The following is a 23746-nucleotide window of genomic DNA, read 5'->3' as shown; positions in this document are numbered from 1 at the left end:
ATTTGTCTGGGAAAGTTTCCAATGCAGTTGCGGCACGTTATCCTTGCAGGACGATGTAAGGATGACGTAGAGGGGTTTCGCAATTTCCTTTTAGAGCTTGAGTGCGATGCGAATGGTACCACGCAGAATTACGGTCAGAGCGCCTACGAGCAGCGGCCGCGCAAGCGAAGCCGCAGCCGTAGAGACAGGTGGCAATACAGACGTAATGAGTCGCCTGAGAGTTACAGAATGCGCGAGCGTTGGCAGCGTCGCGACTCCTCACGGAACGCGGGCAGAACGAACTATGCCAATGGTCATCATTCGCCTAGAGGAAATCAAGGACACCCCTGGGAGTTTAGAAGATATGGTAATGAGCAGAGATTTAGGCGCAATTACAGCGGACCTAGGAACGGTAGTCGTGACCGACCCCAGAATAATTATCGAACAAGCAACAACAGGGGTGCCGTAAACAGTACGGGTGGTCCACCAGTGGGTGTTGAAATTCGTCCCGCAAACCCGCGGCACAATCCGACAAATGCCTCTAATCAAAGGGATCAATGACTGTTGGCTGGCTCGGTTGGCGTCAAACTTAATGGGGACCGGTGCTATTGATGATATTGATGTGCATTTGAATAAAGGAAGACGATATTAGGGAAGATATGTTGAGAGAGGGCCACAGTATTGGTGTGCCCGCGGTAAACCCAGTCGCCTCTGTTTCGTAAAATTACAGTGTATATTTTCCAATGTTTTGATTCACTCTGGTGTGATTGAAATTAAAGTTTATATTTTCTATAAGTTGTAAAGGGTCCCCCAATATGTGTGTAGTTATTTCTTCTTGTCAGCAGAAAGGAATAGTGTTGTGCAGCTTCAAAACGTCTGAATGTGAATGATCATGAGGCTCATGTGAAGTGTTTCCTGTTAAGGTAAGATGGCTTTCGTTTTTTGATGACTAAAAAGGTATCGGGTGTGTTGCCGTGGCGAGTCAATGGTCGTAAGATAATTCTTGTTGAGAAATTACAGTTGTAGTGTTCTTATTCCCCTTAGGTGAGCAAGATTCATTGAGACTTTTCAAATGTACTGCGATGTTGATGAAACGACTTGGTGACTTGTAGGTGAAGGATTTGTGTATGAAAGAAGATTAATAGTGTTTGATTTTCAGAGTTGCCATCTTATAAGATATTTGGAAAGTGTAACTTGCCGCCACATACTACTAGGTACGGTTGAGGGCACCAGGATGTGAAACCCCAGAAGACGTATATGGAAACAGCTTATAAACTCAAGCAGCTTGATATTTAATAGAGAATCAATGCGACTACCTCCAAGCTAAAATAACATGACGGTAGGTGAGGACCCCTGGGGACATGTGGTGAGTAAGTGTGTAATCATTATGAGTATCTTATGATAGCAGTAAGTTGGGTACTCATGGCCCTGGACAATGGATTTCTTTTGACAGTATTTTTTTATGTACTTATAGGACGAAGTGTTTATGTGTTGCTAATAGGATAGGATGACTTTTATTTTCATTTTTATGCCCACTGACCCTTTGCATTAGTCTGATGAATAGATGTTGAAACAGTTACCATTCCAGATGTGACTTGAATGAACCTTCTGTGTCTCATTAATCATAACTTTTATTACGCAATGTCCATAGAAAAGAAGTCTCGGAAATTTTTCACAGATCAGCAAACATGTTCTGCAAACCTTGGAGGAGCAGTCAATGAACAACGATATGGGTATTGGTGTTGAAAGGAATATTTTGTTTATATGTGGGAATTGTAGTCGGGCTATATGGTGATGGTGACTAGTACGAGCTGTGTAGATTGTGTGTGAGAGCGTAGTTAGGAGCAGGTAGTTTTGTGTCTGTAGCTAGCAGCGGCGCCAAATCCTATCCAAATCCTGACCAAACCTTGTACAAGATCTACCCTGAATGATTGACAGCAGATGTAATGCTGGAACTATATTTTATAAAAAGGATTTTTTGTTTGTTTGAATATTGGTTATTTAATTTTCTTCATTGGTTTTTTTATTAGTGATGTTAAGAAGGCCCTTTTTGTCAAGTTAATTTTGGGCACTATTCCATGTATTGATCAGGAGTGAGAAACTCCGAAGATTTTGTGGTAATTTGTACACATGATATTTTGTAACGATCCCTGTGAGCGCAGTTCTTAAGTGGGTGCAAGGCCGCCTAGGGAGCCTCCGCATCAGAAAGCACAGGGCTTGGTCCACCGGCAGGCGTTGCCGAACCCTGGTATCAACGGCGAAGCAGTGATGCGGCGAGCGGTCACAGCTGTTTCCCCGTCAGAGGGGAGGGGACGCTGGTCTTCCCCCAGGCGCAGGCTCACACCGGAGCCCGCAGGCGTGTCACCACGGCAGCGCCAGCTGATGGCCGGCGTTCCACCCCATGCGCTAGTCATCTGACAAGCGAAAGGGAAAGTATGACGCACACCAGGCGAGGCCGCCGATCCCTGAGCGCCGCTAGTCCAGACGGCTGCTGCGGTGAGGTAACGCCCACTGCCCGGAGGGACGCGGGTCCCACCACTGACGCATCAGCTGAGACGGTGCAAAGAGGTGATAAGCGGGTCTCAAGCCCGACACCCGCACGAGTTTACGTCGACCTCGATGCGACGCAGAAGAGCGCGTGTCTTCCCATTGACACGACAGGAGACGGGGGCGTGTGTCGGTAAAACACATTCCTCCACAACACACGGACGACGACCGCCAAGCCGCCTTCTCGATGATGAGGCAGGGCCCACAAGTGGCGATGTCCTGCAAATCTGCAACGCCGAACCATCCCACAGTATGGACGCAGAGGGTGGAAACGGGCACGAGGCAACGTCGCGGGGTGCTGTCTAGGATGAACAACCTGGGTTACAACGGACGTTACAATCAACGCCGCTGCGAACTCCCCAGTTCAGTGTTGTGGTCCCCTAGTAGCTTATCCTCCAAGTCGCCTTTAGAAGAGACGCCCACCCCAGCACCTAAAGAGAATACCCAGTGAAACAACCATGTGGCGAAACTGAAAAATGACAGCGTGTCAACGAGTTGATTTCTGGATGTGTTTTTGTACTCATGTCTTATTTTCCATAGGTGATTATTTACCAGCTGTCATACCATTGGGTTCATTAATGATTTTGTATCACTGTATTTGTTGTGAATATTGTATTTTGCACTTTCACTTGCATGTTTTTATATATGTCAGCACCAGCTGATACTGCTTTGGTTCGTGATAATGATTTTGCATCACTGTATTTGTTTATATATTTATATATATTATGTACCTGTTCACCTATGTCTCTATGTTAACTTTTGATACTTGGTTAAAGCAATTTTAAAATAATATCTCATGGTTGTGGTCGTAGTAGGTCAGATGACATGATGTTAGCGTAGTATATCACGCTTAATTTAATTTGTTCTGTTTGCTTTGCGGACCGCATGAGGTCACAATTATTGACTAAGGTCAGATAAAACTCACTTGGATATAAGAGATTAATCAACTCCTTTGTGCTGCTGTTTACTGTTGCAATTGTTACTCGTTAGGGTATGTTTGTTTCGAAGACTGTTGGCGAATCTCCTAGCATGGCGAGAAAATTCGCGGCACAGTCTTCTCCGGGACGTTTGGGGTGATGAAAGGGTCCTGTAGCCACCTTTCATTGCCAACTCTCGTAGTGGTCAAGTCGGCAAAGAGGTTTCCGCTACTTGTGAGAAATCCACCTGCGTTAGGTTGGTGGCGGAAATGGCATCCTGGGGTTTTCCGGTCCACGCGGAGCGTGGAAGAGGCTGGAGAAGCGGGAGGCAGTCTGCCGTCGGTACGGGAAGCGGACACAGCTGTGCTCCAGTCGAAGAAGGGTGAGTTGGACTGACCGCGTGGCGCGTTTTCACATAGAGAGGGGAGCTTTTAGCTTTCGGTCTCGAATTTCGTCTTATAAAGATTTACTTGCTGGGTTGCAGCAGGGAATGCAAGGCTTTTGTAGACTTTCAGTTTGATTCCCAATGCAGTCTTGACTTTGATCCGTGAGAGGAACGCAGCACAAGGGAGTTGCATATGTTGAAGTGCCCTCGGTTCAGTGTGAATGTTTATGTGCCTACATCTGTGTATGTATGCTTCTAATCTTTTCCGGATCTTGGTAATTTTTGTGTATTTGTGAATTTTCTTTGTCTCATGTGACACATAGTTAGCATGCAACAGCAGTCTATAGATGCTCTACATCAATGTTTTAAGGAATAAATAATTTTGCCTTCAATCTTATCTTGTGTACCGATGTTACGTCGCCGTTACCTTCGCCATTTACCTTATAGTTTTCCTTGTTGGCCCACCTATAGCGTTTCCATGTGCACAGGTGTAGTGATTAGTGTCCCTTTTTTTATCTGAAACAAATGCTCTGGAATAGATCGTGTTTTCACGAATCTTGCTGCAGGCTGCACTTACGCATGGTGTTCACGACCTCTTTACTTTACTCAATATTTGATTCACGGGAAGAATGCCTGGATCATATTACGTAATAACTACATCCCATTCATTATCAATGACTTTACAATGAATGTTCTTTTGTGAGTTTTTCTTATTAATAAATTAAGGAATTTTCCGACTCAGTGCTACCTCTTCTTGTCGTGTGGCTAGAGTCGGTGGCGACCCTATCTTTTATATTGATTTCAGTGTCAAGTAGCATTTTCTTATTCAAAGTGTGCGTGGCTCTTTTAGCTATCAGGATACATTCGAAGGGCGCTTCATGCTTCTTGCACCTACCGTCCTTTTATTCACGCTACTTATATTCACGCCACTTACAACTGCTAAGGTCATCAGTCCCTAAGCTTACACACTACTTAACCTAAATTATCCTAAGGACAGACACACACACCCATGCCCGAGGGAGGACTCGAACCTCCGCCGGGACCAGCCGCACAGTCCGTGACTGCAGCGCCTTAGAGCCAGGAGTGTTTGAAACAGTGCGCCAGTCACTCCAGCGTCGTCGCACGGCGTCCATTCAAGAAAGAGGGCGTAATTTCGAGCACGTATTGTAACTGTTTTCAAAGAGTTATAAAACTCATTTACCTTGATGCTACAAACACATTGAAAACGTTGCCCTGCAAACCCGCTACCATGACGGCTCGGATGCCATGTTGTGTGCCTCCCGTGTTGGCGGCGCGCGACGCTGTTCAACGACGCCTAGCGCCGTGTGCTGGTGAATGCGGACATGTGAAATATGCTTGTTATTTGCTGAAAGGCTGAACATACCGAAACGATGTTTTCAGCAAATTATAGTGTTAAATGTTAATACAAATTCCACTTACAGAAACTGTTATGTGACCTCATGTTTCGTTTGTACAGAGCAGGGCCAAGGGGATGTTTGTTGTACCTTCGTTACCTTGGCAAATCTTCTTGCTGTGTATTACCACGGAACCTTGCACAAGGGCCATTCTTGGCGTTGTTTACATCGAAAAGGCAGATTCCAGACGCCTTGTCTTTTAAATTTTAGCAGTTACCTATATTAATATATAAAGGGGAAACGTAGTTTTTTTTAAAAAAAAAACCTTGAAAATATCTTGAACGGTTGTATTCAAATCTTTACGTGGTACTCTAATAAACATTAGGACGAACATAGGCTGCATATTTTTTGAAACAGCAATGTACAGGTTTTGACTGCAAGGAAGAAAACGAACCGCACATTTTCATGGAACAGCACATTTAAGTTTTCGCAGTCGGTTTTACCAGAAAAACTGTATTAGTTTTTAGAAAAATATATAGTCTATATCTGTCATAATGTTTATTACAGAATCGTGTAAAATTTGAAGTAAGAACTCTTCGAGAACTTTTTCATTCATATTCTATACGATTCATTACAGCGTCGAGTTACATACCTTCAAAGTGGGCGAAGCCGCAACGAGGAGTAGAATTTTGCGTCCTGATACCATTTCCTGAGATATCCCACATTAGAACGTACATATAACTCCTATACATATTTTTCAACTGCGCAGCATTGCCGGATTCACTTTTGTTGTCCATCTTCATGAAAAATTTCAAGGACAAGATTAAAAAGCATTATACCATACTACTCGTTTTTGCAAGAGCTTTCGGACGGCGATAAAGTATACCGTCTGATTTAAAGAAATACTTCAATGTCTCGATAATCAATCAAGCAACAGAATCACATGCCCCTCTGCATACTATCATTTGCTGGAAACGTCGGTTCGATATCTAGACCCGATCAGTAAATAAAAGGAATGTTTCGTCTTATGTGGCTTGCCCTGTTAGCAGGTATAAATATTCCGCATAATAAATTAATAAGAAGAGGCATACGTGAAAAATGAAGATCTCACTGCCTTTTGAATGAAAAAGGAACCAATAACTCTCTTGGATCCACTTCTACAAAGACGATGGAGCAAGAAAGGCAAGATTTGGGTTCGCGGGCGGCGTTCCAAACGCATACAACGTTGGAAATGAAGAACTGAAAACCATAATACGATGAAATATGGTATAAAATGTCGTAAATCTCTTGCTAGATAACAAGACTATGAGGAAGACGGTCGTAGAATGAATAACCGTGGTCGATCTGTTGCACGGTTCCTTCTTCCGTAAGATACGTTTCTTTGGCGTACGAAAGCGAAAGAGGATCTCTGAAATATGACAAGAGACTTGCAAAGGACAGATAAAAGTTTTTCTAGAACTATAAACTAAGAAACTTACCAAAAAGAGTGTATGCAGGTAGGAAAAGATATCAGTACGAAAATGAGAGTAATAATGGAGAATGGCGGAGCATGACGAAGTGAGAAGGACGCGAAGCATGAAAATGCGGCGTGTGTGTGTGTGTGTGTGTGTGTGTGTGTGTGTGTGTGTGTGTGTGCGCGCGCGCGCGTGTGTGTGTGTGTGTGTGTGTGTGTGTGTGTGAGAGAGAGAGAGAGAGAGAATTACGTTAGTACTGTTCCTACTCTCCGATCTGCCCATCAGTTACACACAGGGAACCTCTTAAAAATTTAAAAAAAATATTGCTCATTGAGTGTGCGTGGCAGCCGACACGTCTTAATCTGTAAGGTGTGACTCAATTCGTAACAACAGAGCTCGAACATCCAATTAGAGCTTTGTTATGGTTTATTAGTACAGTAGTTTGAATTGTCGTGCCGCGCTAATGTACTGTAGAGTTGTCATCTATTCATAACTATCGTAACTTGCTGAAAGTTGTGTTGAAAAAGATAATTGTATGAGAAAGAAACTACTTGCTTTGTGTCAACAGACTATCCAAAACTATGTAGCTGTGATATAACTCCAGACACGCACTATTCACATGTAAAAATGGTCAATTTATATCTTGTAAGCAAGGGGTAGTAGCGTAGGGAACCACCGTTTGCGTTTCCTGGAGGCGAAAAAAAAAGAGGCAAAACTGACACACGACCGTGATGACAGACGTACGTACATGGATCAGCCTACCTAACAGCCGGTGTGTTTACCTTTGGCACGGACAACAGCAGCGACGCTTTGTGGCATGGAAGCAATGAGGCCTTGGTAAGTCGCTGGAAGGAGTTGGCACCACATTTGCACACACAAATCACCTAATTCCCGTAAATTCCGGCAGCGGGGCGATGAGCTCTGACGCTGCGTTCCATCACATCCCAGATGTGTTTGATCGGCTTCAGACCTGGCGAGTTGGGGGGCCCCGGAACATCAGTTGGAACTCGCCATTGTGTTCCTCGAACCGCTCCATCACACTCCGGCTTTGCGATGATAGGGGGCATTATCTTGTTGAAAAATGCCACTGCCGTCGTGAAACATGACTGCCATGAAGGGATGTGCGTTGCCGGTAACCAGTGTACGATACTCCTTGACCATCATGGTGCCTTGCATGAACTCCACTGAACCCATGGATGCCCACGTGAATGCTCCCCGGAGCGTAACGGAGTCGCCGCCAGGTTGTCTCCGTCCCGCACTACAGGTGTCAAGGAGCTGTTCCCCTGGGAAACGACGGATTCGCGCCCTCCCATCGGTACGACGAAGAAGGCATTCGGATTCATCAGACCATGCAACGCTCTGCGACGGCGCCAAAGTCCAGTGCTGATGGTCACGTACCCATTTGAGTAGTCGTTGCTGATGTGGTGGTAACATTGGCACATGTATGAGTCGTCGGCTGTGGAGGCCCATCGTTAGGAGTGTTCGTTGCACTGTGTGTTCAGATACAACTGTACTCTGCACAGTATTAAAGTCTGATGTTAGTACCGCCTGTCCTGTTTTACCAGTGTGCCCAAACTGCGGCGACAGACATATGTAATGAGCGGGGGCCGCCCAATCCCACGACGTCAAGTGTGGTTTCACTTTAGTTTCGCCATGTGCTAGATACTCACAACAAGACCCCTCGAACATCCGCCAAGTCGTGCAGTTTTAGTTTCGCCATGTGATAGACACTCACCGCAACACCCCTCAAACATCCGCCAAGTCGTGCAGTTTCTGAATGCTCGTGCCCAGCCTCCGGGTCATCTGCCCTCGATCAAGCTCAAATAGATTGCTCGCCTTCCCCATTCTACACATGGATAGCACGTTCACTGATACTACATGCACGGTGCGTGTGTCTGACTAGCAGGCATTCCTCGTCAGGTGATCCTGCTATCTCTTGGACGGGTTTATATCGATAGTAGGTTGGTGGTCTTAATGTTCTCGCTCATCAGTGAATGTGCCTGGTGTAGTAAAGAAGGTGTGATGTCCTCAACAGTTTTACTAACTGGCCTGCTGAAGGGGAATAAGGCAGTATAAATATGTCTACAGTGAACATAAAATGGTGGCTACACTTACTTAGGAGGATGTAATTTTAAAATTGTGTTTTCACTACTCCGTTTCCTCCGCCGAATCATTTAGTTGACAATCAGATACTAAATCTTATTATTATCAGTACTTATTATCCAATGAACTTTAGCACATCCCATAGTATTAATAAAAATTTCTGCTTGGTACTGACACCACTGCACCTAAGCAGCTTGAGTTAGGACGTGTGACCCTGATAACTGCTCCAACATTGCACAGCAGCAGCTGAATCATACTTGTTTGTTTGAAGTGCTACGCTAACAGTTTCTATTGCAACACTGCTACCTGTATGTATGATGACACCAATGCCGCTTCAATACGCCCTTTGACTTTCGTTTCCAAGGCCCTTTGATTCAGTTGCGTTGCGAATAAATCGCCGTTATATCAACGTTTAGATTGCAGTGTCATACTCTTATTGTTTTGACACAAGTGTCTCTTGGTGGCAATTTTTTATTATTTTGATTTTTTATTATTTTGATCCGTGTGTGCTAAAGTTTATATAATACTCTTTCCTTATGTGGTTGTTGTTGTTGTTGTTGTTGTTGTCCCTGTCTTCACTTCGAAGACTGGGTGATGCAACTCTTCGGGCTAATGTATCCTATGCAAGCCTCCTAACCTCCAAGTAACTGTTGCAACCTACATCCAATTTAACCTGCTTACTGTATTTAAACCTCGGTCTCCCTCTGCAATTTTAACCCTTCATTCGTCACTTCACAACCGAACTGACGATTCTGATCATTGTTATACTTACCCAATGTTAATTTCGAGGCAGTATGCACAGCGTCCACGTACGAAGTACACTGTCCTATTACACTATAGTTAATCTGCAAGATTTTTACAAGAAACACTATGCATACATTTATTGGAATGCTTTGGACAGCTGAATAAAGCTATAAATATGATACCTTATGAAGAATGCTGTAAAACGGGGGGGGGGGGGGGGGTGGACCAGGCAACAGAACTACAAACTACAATAATATTATCGACATATCTCTTCTGATAAATTATAATTTTATTGAAAGAGTGTCAGCGGCTAAACAATTACTTCAGTAAAATAAAAACAATCAACTATGTACAAGGAAGACAGATGCAAGGTACAGAATCAGTGACAAGAAATTTTTTTGGAAATTTGTGGTAACGTCTTGTGGGACCAAACTGCTGACGTCATCGGTCCCTAAGCCTGCACACTACTTAATCTATCTTAAACTAACTTACGCTATGGAAAACACACACACCCATGCCCGAGGGAGGATTCGAACCTCTGCCGGGGGCAGCCGCAAGGATCGTGACAAGGCGCCCTACACCACGAGGCTACCCCCGCGCCTCAGAGACAAGAATTAATGAAAGAGCTTTCATTGTAATGGTATGTAGGAATGTCATTAAGGTGACACACCATAAATACATATAAACCATCCTTCTGAAAGTAACATCTCTTGCAAATTATAAGACTCATTTAAATACTTGCACATTTGACTTGGTTCTGTAAATAAAATACAGAGTGTGTAGTGCTTCAGAATATATAAATTGGTTTGCTTGTCTATATAAACACCTATGACGGTTTGACTAATTTTTAACATGGTTTATTTTGACAGTAATCGCGTTCAAGGCCAGCAGAGATGCCGTCTCGACTCACAGTCGACAACCACGCCAGTTTTATTTTTTCTGCACTTAAATCTTTTAGACACATACAAAATGTGCAAGTCTTTTCACGTACTTTACCTCTTGTAAGAACTTAATTCCTACGAAGCCTAGGGCTTCTTTTTTTTCTCGATGTTATTCATAGCACGAACGTCTGAAGATCAACCAGTATGACTCGAAACCGGTAAGGCAATACAATGACTGGTGTGGTTCTTCTTTTAGTTTATATTTCTTAAATAGTCACTTCCCGGTGACTATCAGATATAATTAGTACGCCTCGAAACGTTTCGTGTTTCGCTAGGGTATATGTCCTCACGAACTGTTAAATGACAATTCTTATCTCTGGAGATCTGCTAACGAGAACACGGTGATTGCCATCACCCGATTCCCCAGGGACTTCGCTCAGTGGAAGAGGGGTCAAAATAAGCGAACACGTGCCTCGGCTTATCCGCAGCTACTCGACAATCCTGGGAAAACGACGATCAAAACTTTCCAGGACCTTTGCGCGCCTTTTACCTCGCAGACGCAATGGTTGGTTGGTTGGTTGGTTGGTTGGTTGTTTGAGGTTTAAGGGACCAAACAGCAAGGTCATCAGTCCCTTGTTTCAAATACACTCCATTCCGCTAATGGGACATCTCAGTAAAGTCAGAACAATAAAACGGAAAAAGGTAAAAACGTAAAAGGGCAGTCATGTTGTCATTGGTAAAAAACAAAATGAGGGAAGTCGGCAAGAGAACGAACCCAACACTATGCTGAAACAGCATAGGCAAGACCACCTGTGACGTAAAAGGAACAACTGCTAGAATGTAGAAAGTATGTATGGGAATAGAAAGACTAACCAAGCCTTAAAAAAAAGGGTAAAAACAGAGGAAAAGGGGAAGGAAAGAGGATTTCGGTCAGAGAGGTGAATCGGGAATCTCCGAACACTGCTTACAGTGGGAGACACCCAAACACTCACCGCCCTGCTCCAACACCAGAGAGAGATTAAAAACCTTAAAACTGAGAATAAAAACCATTTTCCCGGAGGAAACCGAGAACCACAGAGACCATCCGGGAATCGTCAGCCAACATCAACGGTAAAGTGTGGGGGAGTCTGTACTTAGCACGCAGAGCCAAAAGAAGAGGGCATTCAACCAAAATGTGGGCTACTGACTGGAAGACTTCACAATCACATAGTGGGGGTAGACGCAATGGTGGTTCAGGGGTTGGCGTCGCGACTTCTTAGTTTTGTGCCCCGTGTTCAAAACGCTATTATTGTCTCAATTTTATTTTTATTGTTTTCATTTATCTACCCATGTCCGTAGGAAGTTACTACACGAGTGTTTCTTATCAAATAGGAGACACAAGGGCGTTATTATTAATTGTAAACACAACTGGTTTTCACAATAAGTATACAATATTTATTACATATATAATCTCTCTCTCTCTCTCTCTCTCTCTCTCTCTCTCTCTCTCTCTCTCTCTCTCTGTGTGTGTGTGTGTGTGTGTGTGTGTGTGTGTGTGTTGAAGGTTGCAATATTTTTAAATTCTCGTATTCTGATACTTCATTCTCACATCAGTTCTTATATTTTATTCACATGTTTATTCTTCAGGAAGATTTGGTGCCTTGCCGTGAATAATACTGATCGTCGAAACATTCGAAACACAGATATTCCAAACACTACGAGAAGGCAGGTTTGCCACAGTGATATTTCTTCGCATAAATCTCACTTGGGAAAGAAAAGTCTTTAACACAGCTGAAGATTTATGGCGTTGGTAATAACCTTGCGGCAAACCACGCATAACAGATCACTTTTCCGAAAACTGGCCCATGCCGTTGATTATGTATCAAGACAGACTACAGGAACTTCACCATAAGCAATTTCAAGCAATTTTCTCTTTCTTTTCCTTTAATTCATTCATGTGACATACAACTAGAAGACGAATAAGGACAACGTTATATCAGTATACAACAGAAAACACTCGGATAGTAATCTTCCTCGGATATGGATGTACAAATGAAAATCTAAAGAAATACTCGGTTTTCGGACAAGGGACGCAAAATTAAGAAGCCACGACGATAGCCACTGATACACCATTCATCTGAGATTATCACGCCGTGAAAGGCACATACATTACCTCGAAAACTTTGACTGTCGTTTCTCCAGAAACGGTCGGGTATCAAAGGATACGCCGAAACACGTGTTCATTTACTTTGACCCTTCTTTCACTGAGCGAAGTTTGTGGCAAATCGGGTGATGGCACTTGCCGGGTTCTACTCGTAAGAAATCTTTTCTGTGCCCGATAAAACTGTTTATTGCCAGAGTGCGTGGGATCCGTACTAGGTCGGATTGAAGGAAGACATCGAAGCTACTCAGAGACGGGCTGCTGGATTTGTTACAACACGTAACTGTTACAGATGTGCTTCCAGAACTCAAATGGGAATCCCTGGAGGGAAGGCAACGTTCTCTTCGAGAAACACAGTGGAGAAAATTTAGAGAACCGGCATCTGAGGCTAACTGCTGAACGATTCTACTGCCGCCAACATACATTACGGGTAAGGACTACGAAGATAAGATACGAGAAATTAGGACTCATACGGAGGCTTTTGGACAGCCGTTTTTCCCCACGCTCTATCTGCCACGCACCGTACTGTGGTTTGCGGACTATCTATGTAAATGTAGATGTATAAATACTTTGGGCCCAAACCAAGCAGCGCGATAATATGAGTACTTAATTCCCTGGAAATTCCTGTGTTGATAGCGGTCTTACAGTCTTAGCTAATCTCTTGGAAATTCCCCCTATTCATTTCCGGATCGCCATATGATATGCTGTACATTCTAAGGACCTTTGGGGTCAGCACACTTGATCAAAAAATGTCAACTATGTGTTTTTGCGATCACCATCTGGCAATACAAAATCAGAGGACACGTCTGAGGACTCCATTAAACTGGTGAAGTGAGAAACAAACTATGTGGTACCTTTAGACGGGGGGTGGGGGGGTGGGGGGGGTGGAGGAAGGAAGGACAAAGGACAGAGAGAGAGAGAGACAGTGGAACCTTAATTGTGAGCATGGAACCTTAATTGTGAGCACAGATATCGCAGTGCTACGTGTTAGCCTTTAGCCTTACCTCTCGAAAGCCTCTGCTTGAAACGTACGCCCTTGCTCGCGACGCAGGCCACAAACTCGTCTCCGGCAGGACTGCTACGGACAGTAGCGGGGTGGGGTGTTGCCTCTCATGTGTTTGTGGGTACGGCTGCGCGCTGCGAGGTTGCAGGGCACGCGTAAATTTGATTATCTGCTCTCGGCGAAGAGAGGCGCAATGCAGCACCTGGGGGCTAACAGCCCGCCTTTTAACAGCGTAGCCCGGAAAGAGATTATTCAGGCTGCGATACAGCAGCCCCCTGCGCCGCCGGGCGCCTGCAGCAGCCATTCCGACTAATGGCAGCGCCCCCGCTTAACGGCGAGCACTGCCAGGCCTAAGAAATGAAAGTTGTCAAAACTCAGGCTACACCAGCGCGCTTCACTTCTTGGGGGGAGGGCGGAAGATTTTTCGGCGGCAGATACTCTGACCGAAGAGATCTGCTACTTGCCAGCGTCTCCGGTAATGTTACAACTGTTCCTGAAGGCTACAAAGAATATTTGCGTTTGACAAAACGGCATTACTTCTCGCTCAAACTACACAACAAAAGGTTAGTAGATGACACTGTATTATCGTTTGTCGCGTATATGATGACTGCTAAAGGTATTCATAAATTCGAATGTTTTAACCGCTACGAGATAACTTATTTTTACAACAAATAAGGCTCAAAATTTATACTGTATTTTTCCTGTCTTGATTGAAGAACTAGAAATTAGGAACAAAATGTGCTGCTCCCACTATCTAGGAAGTTTAAAAAAAATTCTGTCTTGCTCCGTTGTAGACATCTAGACATTGGTGGCCACTGTTAACACTTTAGTTACATGAGGTATAAAAAGGTTTTGGCGTCAAAAATTACGCTTGCAGCGTGAACCAAATATTTTAGAACTTCGGAAATTGTTCCTACATTCAGGCATTTGAAAGTTGAATACAACGTGGAAACAAATCAATGAACTAACAAATCAAAAGGATGGTTGACAATTTTGGATCAAGGTATTTTTAATTAGTAGGATAAGAACAGGAACTAAGAACTAACCGTACTGTGATCCAAATGGGGTACAGATGTAACATGTTATCTCGTGAATAAGACTATTAGGACACCTAACGAATTCACTGAGAAGCTACTGAGAAGAGATTCGTACCTTGTTCAACTGTTTGACCACCTAAATTATTACCTATATCGCATCAGCCTTGCCAGCCGCGGTGGCCCAGCGGTTCTAGGCGTTTCAGTCTGGAACCGGGCGACCGCTACGGTCGCAGGTTCGAATCCTGCCTCGGGCATGGATGTGTGTGATGTCCTTAGGTTAGTTAGGTTTAAGTAGTTCTAAGTTCTAGGGGCCTGATGACCTCATATGTTAAGTCCCATAGTGGTCAGAGCCATTTGAACCATCACTCTTGGTCATATAATTAAGGGGTCAGCTCACTAAAGTGTGAATGCATGGATTCAGAAATAAACTGGGGTGAAACGAAGAGTATTGTTTGGTATTGAGTAAGTACGAGTATGGTCAGTAATAAGACAGTAAACGCATGACACTGATTCCTTAAGGACTGTCAGAAACATATGTTCCTTCATTCACCACAATTTGCCCAAAATACAAATTTAATTGCTAATATAAAGTGCAAGAGTAATAAGGGGTACAAAAGAAGTAAGCGTGTCTAGGACAGTTGGCTAGGAAGGATGGGTAGATGTACAGGACGGGTGAGTCGAACCAGTGAAAAGATACGGCGCTTGGCGTAAAGCATCAAAATCATGATAAATATTTTAAAAATGGATTATTTACAAACGACAACAGAAAATTAACAGTCTTGAACTTTATGACAGGTAATAAGAATAGCACTAAATGGAAATAGAGTTTAAAAAGCATTTGATTCCATACGTAAACGATGGAGGCTCTTCAGTACTTTTTTGGGGATGGGTAATTTTCCCAGACAGGAAACAGGCAAGAAGTAGCTGTTAATAACATTTATCGTTCTGCACTAAAGACACAGATGAAATCAAAGACAAACTAGGTTTGAAAAAAATATTTTTTTCCAACAGTAAGTAAACCGGAGAACTCATCTCTAGAAATAAGATGTAGCTATTTCACGAGGCAGCAACACAAATGCAGACAATGCCACGGCGTGTTAATTTTTATACAGTATATTCGACTCTCGCAAAGAAAGTAACGCTATTACAAGTACAAGAGACTTCAGGATGCTGAACCCAGAGGAATGGCGGAATATTTCGTCAACCGTGGCACTGAAACTGTTTGTCAGACAATTTCTTTTGTGCGTCAGAAGTACACGATTGTCTATGACTGTGGTTCAGTTGAAGCACTAAGTTACAACTATGTAGGCTTCGGCGGCTAGTCCAAGAGTAGCTTCTTTCCTACCCTCTCTTTTTTCGTCATGACTAGCCTGTTATATTCTACGGCCAATAACGTTGCACAAATATGACGTATTGACACCGATTGTCTGCAAAATAACAGAGGCACCTTTCCTCCACTAGAACCAGTTTTTCCCTAGGGAAGGCCGTTGAAATACGGTAGAAACATTGGTTTGACTGTTGATAATTAAGGTATTTTATACAATCACGGCGTACGACACCCAGAAGAATTTTGATTATCACATACTGTTATATTTCTAGTTTATTTTAGTTAGCTTAAGAAATAAAGAATGCAGCATCTGAAATATCCTCGGAGGCGCTATATGCCATTATTGTAGAGTTTGTCCATCTAGGGTGGACTTCAACGTGTGTCTCTTGTGTAACCCATTCACAGACACTTTACTATGCTGTAATGAAATACTTCTCTTTCATTTTACTCATCGCCAAGTTAATTGGCACCGTGGGTGAGACTCTGATATGGTCTTCAAGGGAACTGCGTAGCAATCCCTGAAAATCTATCCTGATGGATATTTACTGTGGGTTTATTTCAAAGGAATACCGGGATGGTGAATTCAAGAACTTGCCTTTGCTTATGCTTGACAAACCAGACTAGTACCTGGCTTTTAATAACCTCTATGTTGATGAGTCACTAAACTTTTTCCCCATTGTTACCTTCCTTAATATTGCACTCTCTCTCCCACAAGTACATCAGCGAGGAGCGAGACGAGTGGTTTCATAATCTTTTGCTGTACTAATTACCCCCATTACCCAGAATGGGAACAGGAAACGAAATGAGAAGATTTGTGATGCTATTTCAGTGATTACAAGATCAAATCAAATTTAAAAAGAACTTGGCCTTATCAGCCCATTTATCAGTACGACATTGCGCCCCTCCGACCTGGATGCATGCTCTAACCCGGTTGGGAAGGGTGCCATAAAGCCGTAGTATCCTCTGCTTATGCAAGCTGGCGCACAACTCTTGCTAACTGGTCCTTGATATCCTACATACTGGCACTGAGACGGAGCTGAACTCCGAGCTGCTCCCTCAAATGTTCTGTCGGGGGCAGAGCTGGAGATCTTGCCGGCCGCGAGGGTACATCAGTATCACACAGATAGTTCGTGGGGACACGTGCCATGCGTAGACAAGCACTGTCCAGTTGATAAACGGCACCACGGTACTGTCGCATGAGAGAATGCAAGAGGGAGCAGGGTGTCCGTGACGTTTGGTTCTACCGTCGGAGTTCCCTCGGTCCCTACCAGTCATGACCTGAAGTCATAACCGAAGTCCCGCCACACTATGATGCCACGAGTAACACAAACACTGGAAGACGGGACCTCTACACTGGTCACCACCATTCTCGACGACGATGGTTATACGGAGAAGTCCTGAACCGCGATTGATTCTTGAACAAAATGCGATGCCATTCATCACAAGTCCACGGTGTCACGGCATCGCTCCAAATGCAGCCGTTTGTGTTGTGATGTTAAGAGCAGCTTACGCATGGGACTATAGTTTGCTAGTGTGTCTCCTTCTAATCTCCGACTAATGATGCTGCATGGAGTAATTACTTGCTCCCGGATAGCTGGCACAGACTTGAAGGGGTTAACTGGGCAGACGTGAAGGGGTTACCATGTGCGTGGTCTGCAACACGGCGTTTCTCCTTGATGCTCATACGTGGTCGACCGGACCTTGATGATGAGTGACCCTGTCCTCACATTCCCATGCAGCCCAACATCGGGCCACTGTCACATCCGATTGCCCCATAAATGTGAATATTTCACGATACGACCAGCCAACCAAATGGAGACCCACAGTGAGGCCGGTTTCAACCTGTCAGCAGCTGATAACGCTGTCTCACACGAGTAAGCGGCATCCTCGTGTCCTTCACTGTGATCAATCAATATCTGACGCTGTTCACGCCCATTGTATTCTCTTCCACGCCTGGTAACAGTGCTGAACTCTGGTGGCCCTTCTACCTGTCACAGAGAATTGCAGTTCTATTCATATGCATAGCCGCCGACGGTATGTAAGTGTACGAAGTTACCCTGACATGCGACAATTTTTTTGTAAGCCGGTGTACTCCGCTTCGGTAGCGTCCACGTCGACAGTATATATAAAATCCGCCCAGGACCTTGATTTGTTTCTCAGTATTCAGTAACTATCAGTCTAAGGCCTTACGGGATAACGGGATTCGAGAAACGGAAGTCTTGCCATTTGATGGTTCTGCTAGCTGAACGCACTGGTCGAAGGGAGTAGGACGTTGTCAGTGTGGAATTCGACAAACAGGAGAGGATAGACCCTAGCGGCGCGGCGTTGCTCATTTGCATTCTAAAATGTAACGAGGCTGTTAGTAGAGCGCGAGACAGGGGGGCGACGAAAAGAGCGAGGAGGCGGCGGCGGCGGCAGCGGCGGCGGCGGCGGCGGCGGCGGCGGGCGCGCCTTGGCGGCGTCTGATTAATGAAAGGATTTCCCAGCTACCCTCGCTTCATTAAAACGGCGGCTTCGTTAACCTTAACGCTTCAGTAAACACTGCCAAAGCCAGCGCCGCTACTTGCAGCGTTTGAGTGAGTTGCACGCGTGCCACACTTCACTGACAGCCGCCAGAGAAGTTTGCAGCTTATGAGCGAGGCAGATACACTGCCACCGCAATGAGACGAACTTCATCAACTTCATGTGGCTGCAAAGTGGCGGCACGAGGATAAATACTGCAAAAAAATGCGGTTACAACGCAGCGCAAAAAGTGTTGTTGTTGCCGTTGTCGTCATCTTCCCAAAAACCGGTCTGCTGGAGCTCTCCACGCTAGTCTATCCTGTGCAAGCCTCATGATCTCTGCATTACCTTTCCAACGTACATCCACTTCAACCTGCTTACTGTAGTCAAACCTCGGTCTCCTCTATAGTTTTTATCCTTCACGCTCCCTTACATTGTAAAATTAATTAATCCTTCACGCATCTATTTGTGTCCTCTCAACCTATACCTTCTTCAAGTCAAGGTCTGCCTCCCATATGTTTTCCACGATTTCTATTTAGAATTGTTTCCCGATCTATCTATTTAATCTGCTTTCTTCTACCATATGAGGCTTCACTCCAATCAAATACTTTCATAAAAACACTCCATTACTTACGTTCGATATTTATCAGGAAAGGTCTTCTTACTACTGTCAGTCTACATTATACAGGGTGATTCAAAAAGAATACCACAACTTTAGGAATTTAAAACTCTGCATCGACAAAAGGCAGAGCTAAGCACTATCTGTCGGCGAATTAAGGGAGCTATAAAGTTTCATTTAGTTGTACATTTGTTCGCTTGAGGCGCTGTTGACTAGGCGTCAGCGTCAGTTGATGCTAAGATGGCGACCGCTCAACAGAAAGCTTTTTGTGTTATTGAGTACGGCAGAAGTGAATCGACGACAGTTGTTCAGCGTGCATTTCGAACGAAGTATGGTGTTAAACCTCCTGACAGGTGGTGTATTAAACGTTGGTATAAACAGTTTACAGAGAATGGGTGCCCGTGACAGAGCACTTCATCACTGGCCTCCAAGAAGCCCTGATCTTACCCCCTGCGATTTTTTCTTATGGGGGTATGTTAAGGATATGGTGTTTCTGCCACCTCTCCCAGCCACCATTGATGATTTGAAACGAGAAATAACAGCAGCTATCCAAACTGTTACGCCTGATATGCTACAGAGAGTGTGGAACGAGTTGGAGTATCGGGTTGATATTGCTCGAGTGTCTGGAGGGGGCCATATTGAACATCTCTGAACTTGTTTTTGATTGAAAAAAAAAACCTTTTTAAATACTCTTTGTAATGATGTATAACAGAAGGTTATATTATGTTTCTTTCATTAAATACACATTTTTAAAGTTGTGGTATTCTTTTTGAATCACCCTGTATACCCTCTTAGTCCTGTCATCATCAGTTACTGTGAATAGCAAAATCCGTCTCCTTCTATTAGTATCTCATTTTCTGGTCAAACTCCCTCAATACCACGTGACATACATTAATTACACACGGTTAGGTTTGCTTCACTTTTGCTGATTTTCATCCAGTAACCTCTTCTGGAGACACTCTCCATTTCATTAAATCGATGGATTACTTGTTCTTTTACACCCACAAGAATTATCAGTAACAACAAAGGTCACGTACGAAATAACGAATGGAGATCTTACCTTTAATTTTCTTGAGGATGAATAGAAACATCAAGTTCATCGTAGTCACGTAGACATTCGTGTCGCTTTTTTCGCTGTCGCTGTCCAACGTGTGCCAGCTTCATTCATCAGTCTCTGCTTTAATCCGAGCCCAGACGAGTTCACTGGCACTGATGTGAAATGTGAAGTGGCACCTCCATAAAGGCCTTTCGAATGAGCGCGCCGCCCGACTAAAAACCGCAATCGCCTGGAACTGGGGCTACATTGGGGCGTTGCTATAGAAACGAAAACAAATGTGATTGTTCGTCATAGACGCGCGAAGCAGCCTCGCCATGCTCACTTTGCCATGGATTTTCTCTGCCCAAACCGATTTCGCGTACAATATTTCAGTTTGCCAAAATAAAAGGAAATGCTACAATATAACTACTTAAAAGAACTATATGTGCAAGGCTATCCAGCGGATCAAGTAGCTGATAAGATACGTTATTGCAAATTTGTGCGAACAGAATAAAAATTAAACTGTCATTTTATAAATTTATACGCGTTTTTATCGAGCAGTATAATAATAACTATGGAGAAGCGTTTCGCCTTTTACATTAAGCGCATATTCCATTCAATTTTGAGTTACTTGTCTATATTGATGTATATGCGTCTCCTCTGACCAGCTCATAAGGTAGAGGCCGCACCTCCCCTCCCCTTGCGAAAATTTGGTATCCCCTTACGGAAATTTGGTACGCATTCGCATCGAGACGTTTCGGTTGTTCAAAAAAAAGTGGCTCTGAGCACTATGGGACTGTTCAGTATTGTGGTTGGACAGTATAGAGATTCGTGTGTGAATGGCTGTCATGAACGACAACGTTCGGGCAAGTGAAAGTGAGGGAGCACGTGCTCCAAGAAGAAATGAATTATGTAATGTTTTAAGAGTGAGAGTAATGTCTGCGGGACCACACAGAAGAAGCTGTGAGATAAGGAAAGTAATAAGTTTGTAAAAGACAAGTGTGCCAACATATACATTAATCACTAAAAGTACAATCAAATAAGATCTATTTGTTTACTTGGCTTCAAATAACAATTTACTAACGGGAAACAAGAAATGTGAAAACAAGAAAACCAGATCTATGCGAGAATACGTACTGAATTTTTGGAAGTGAAGTGGAATTGCGGCCTCTAACCTAATTCCAGATAATGGGAAACGCAGATTTTTGACAGTACAGAGAAGTAGCTAAAAATTCAATCGAAGATGCCCTTACTGTAAATCGAGAGACGCATCTGGAAAGTAAACGTTATATTGCAGGAAGAAAGTAGCGTTTGATGTTATAAAACGAATATCTAAATATCCGCTGCGTGAAATGGCCACCACAACAAACTTGTCTGCGAGTCCGTGAGCTTGTGACGAGTTCCTCTTACAGTCGTACCTTTGCTTCCTGGATGACCGCCAAAGTGCGCTCGCCTTGCAGAGGAAGGCTGAAGCATATGAAGGCAGGTGACGCGACCGCCTGCGCGCCCGGCACAGTTCTCCAGTGCGGCAGCAAGTGGGCGCGAGGCGGCGCTCGTTAGCACTCGGCGGCCACGCCTGCTGCAGGTGGCGCGCGCATTGGCATTCCGCCCGCGAGCGCGCGCCACGAGCAGGCGCCTGTTTACACTGCAAATGACCGGCCGCCGGTAACGAAGCAGGCGGCGGTCTGGCCGGGAGGGCGCTGCCGCCTCTCCCAAACACTCCACAGCTCACTTACCCCGTCTTTTCTCCGATACCGGATTATAGGTTCACGTTATATGACAATGCCTCGACATCTCTACCGAGGTAGATCGATACTCTGCAGTACCGTGCCATACGCATCGGCCTTGGGACAATGAATTCTACACACGAGAATGCCCTTTTGATGGAGGCACGGGAGATACCCCTTTAATTCCGGAGGTCCTTCTTGCTCCAGAAGTTTATCCTTCGTAGAGCAGCGCCAACAGTTCATTTTGGACAATGGGTATGTCGAGTCCTAAACGACTTTCTGCCTCCTGCATATAGCTTGAAATACGAAGCGCTGAACTACCGACCCACAATCTTCTATCAGACCGGAGGGTCGAACTGAACTTTCACTACTTCTACTGGTGCTACCCATCTGATTGCATCAACGTGGTCCTCATCGTTGAAAATATCCAATGACGGCTCCAAACCAAGAGGGAGCACCGGCTTCGCTTACTTCTGCGGAAATCCACTATCTTGGGCTATGTTTAAGCTACCGACGGAAGCCAGCATCTTCACCGGCGAAGTTCTTGCAATTAAGGAAGCACTGCCGCCTCTCCCAAACACTCCACAGCTCACTTACCCCGTCTTTTCTCCGATACCGGATTATAGGTGCTCGACGATATCCTTATTGTCATGGATTCGAGCAGTGCACTGGAAAACCCGGAAAAGAAGCAATGGGGCTCCAACATTAACCACCATGTCCTCAATGTAATAGAGATAATCTATCAGTGTGAAAGTCAACACAAACATGTCCAGTTATTATGGATCAAGGGACTCTCTGGTGTCTCATGTAACGAGATGGCGCACCACCTGGCGAAACAAAGTGATTGATAGCTCAGTTTTCTACATTTGTCTTTCACACACAGATTTTGTTTCTGGCATAATAAAAAAGGCCCATCAAGAGTGGTCACAGGCGTGGGAGATCTCACAACAGTCCAAAGGAGGACATTATGACGCAATATAGCTGAGTATTCGGGGAAAACTTGGTTCTCCCATGTCAATCAGTGTAGGCATCATACTACCAGTGTAACGGGCATCCGGCTGGGTCACGGCTGTCACCCTTCCATTCTTTATAGGATGAAAGTTCAGTCATCTCCGTACTACTGAGTCCGACCAACTGAGATTACAGACCTCAACCGTGTTGATCTTATGACAGACAACGGCGCAAGTTTCTTGAGGCCTTGATCAGAGCAGGAATTCCCCAACCTACATCTGTGACGGACCTTCTTCAACAGCTAACCACATCGCACTATCTCAGTATCACTCAGTTTCTGCAAGAAGCGGATATCCAGTTATAAGTCAGACACAAATATACCAGCGTAAGATGTTGGACTGTGTTGGGTGTGTGAATGTACAAACTGTACCATTTAGTTTATCTGAAATTAATGTAATTTCTAATTCCTATGCTGTATATATGATAAGGTATGCTAAATTTGCAGTTACTCACTTTTCTGGCTAAACAGTTAAGACCAAAGGCCAATAAACTAAAACAAATGAAAAACTCTTCTCTGCATGCTATCACCATCGCCTGATGCACAACCTACGAGTCCGCGCAAGGATTAACTTGATACTCATATACGTCTACATATACATACATACTCCGCAAGCCACCCTAAGGTGCGTGGCGGAGGGTACCTTGCACCACTACTAGTCATTTTCTTTCTTGTACCACTCCCAAATAGAGTGAGGGAAAAAAGACTGCCTATATACACCTCTGTATGAACCCTAATTAAAAAACTGTGGTTCTTACGCGAAATGCATGTTGGAGGCAACAGAATCGTTCTGCAATCAGCTTCAAATGCAAGTTCTATAAATATTGTCAATTGCGTTTCCAGAAAAGAACTTCGCCTTTCCTCCACGGTTTCCCTTTTGAGTTCCCGAAGCATCTCTTCTAATACGTGTATTGTTCGAACCTACTGCTAACAAATCTAGCAGCCCGCCTTTGAACTGCGTCGATGTCTTTCTTTAATCCG

The sequence above is a fragment of the Schistocerca cancellata genome, chromosome 1 (assembly GCF_023864275.1).
Source record: "Schistocerca cancellata isolate TAMUIC-IGC-003103 chromosome 1, iqSchCanc2.1, whole genome shotgun sequence".
Classification (NCBI taxonomy): domain Eukaryota; kingdom Metazoa; phylum Arthropoda; class Insecta; order Orthoptera; family Acrididae; genus Schistocerca; species Schistocerca cancellata.
This window is presented reverse-complemented; position numbering follows the sequence as displayed.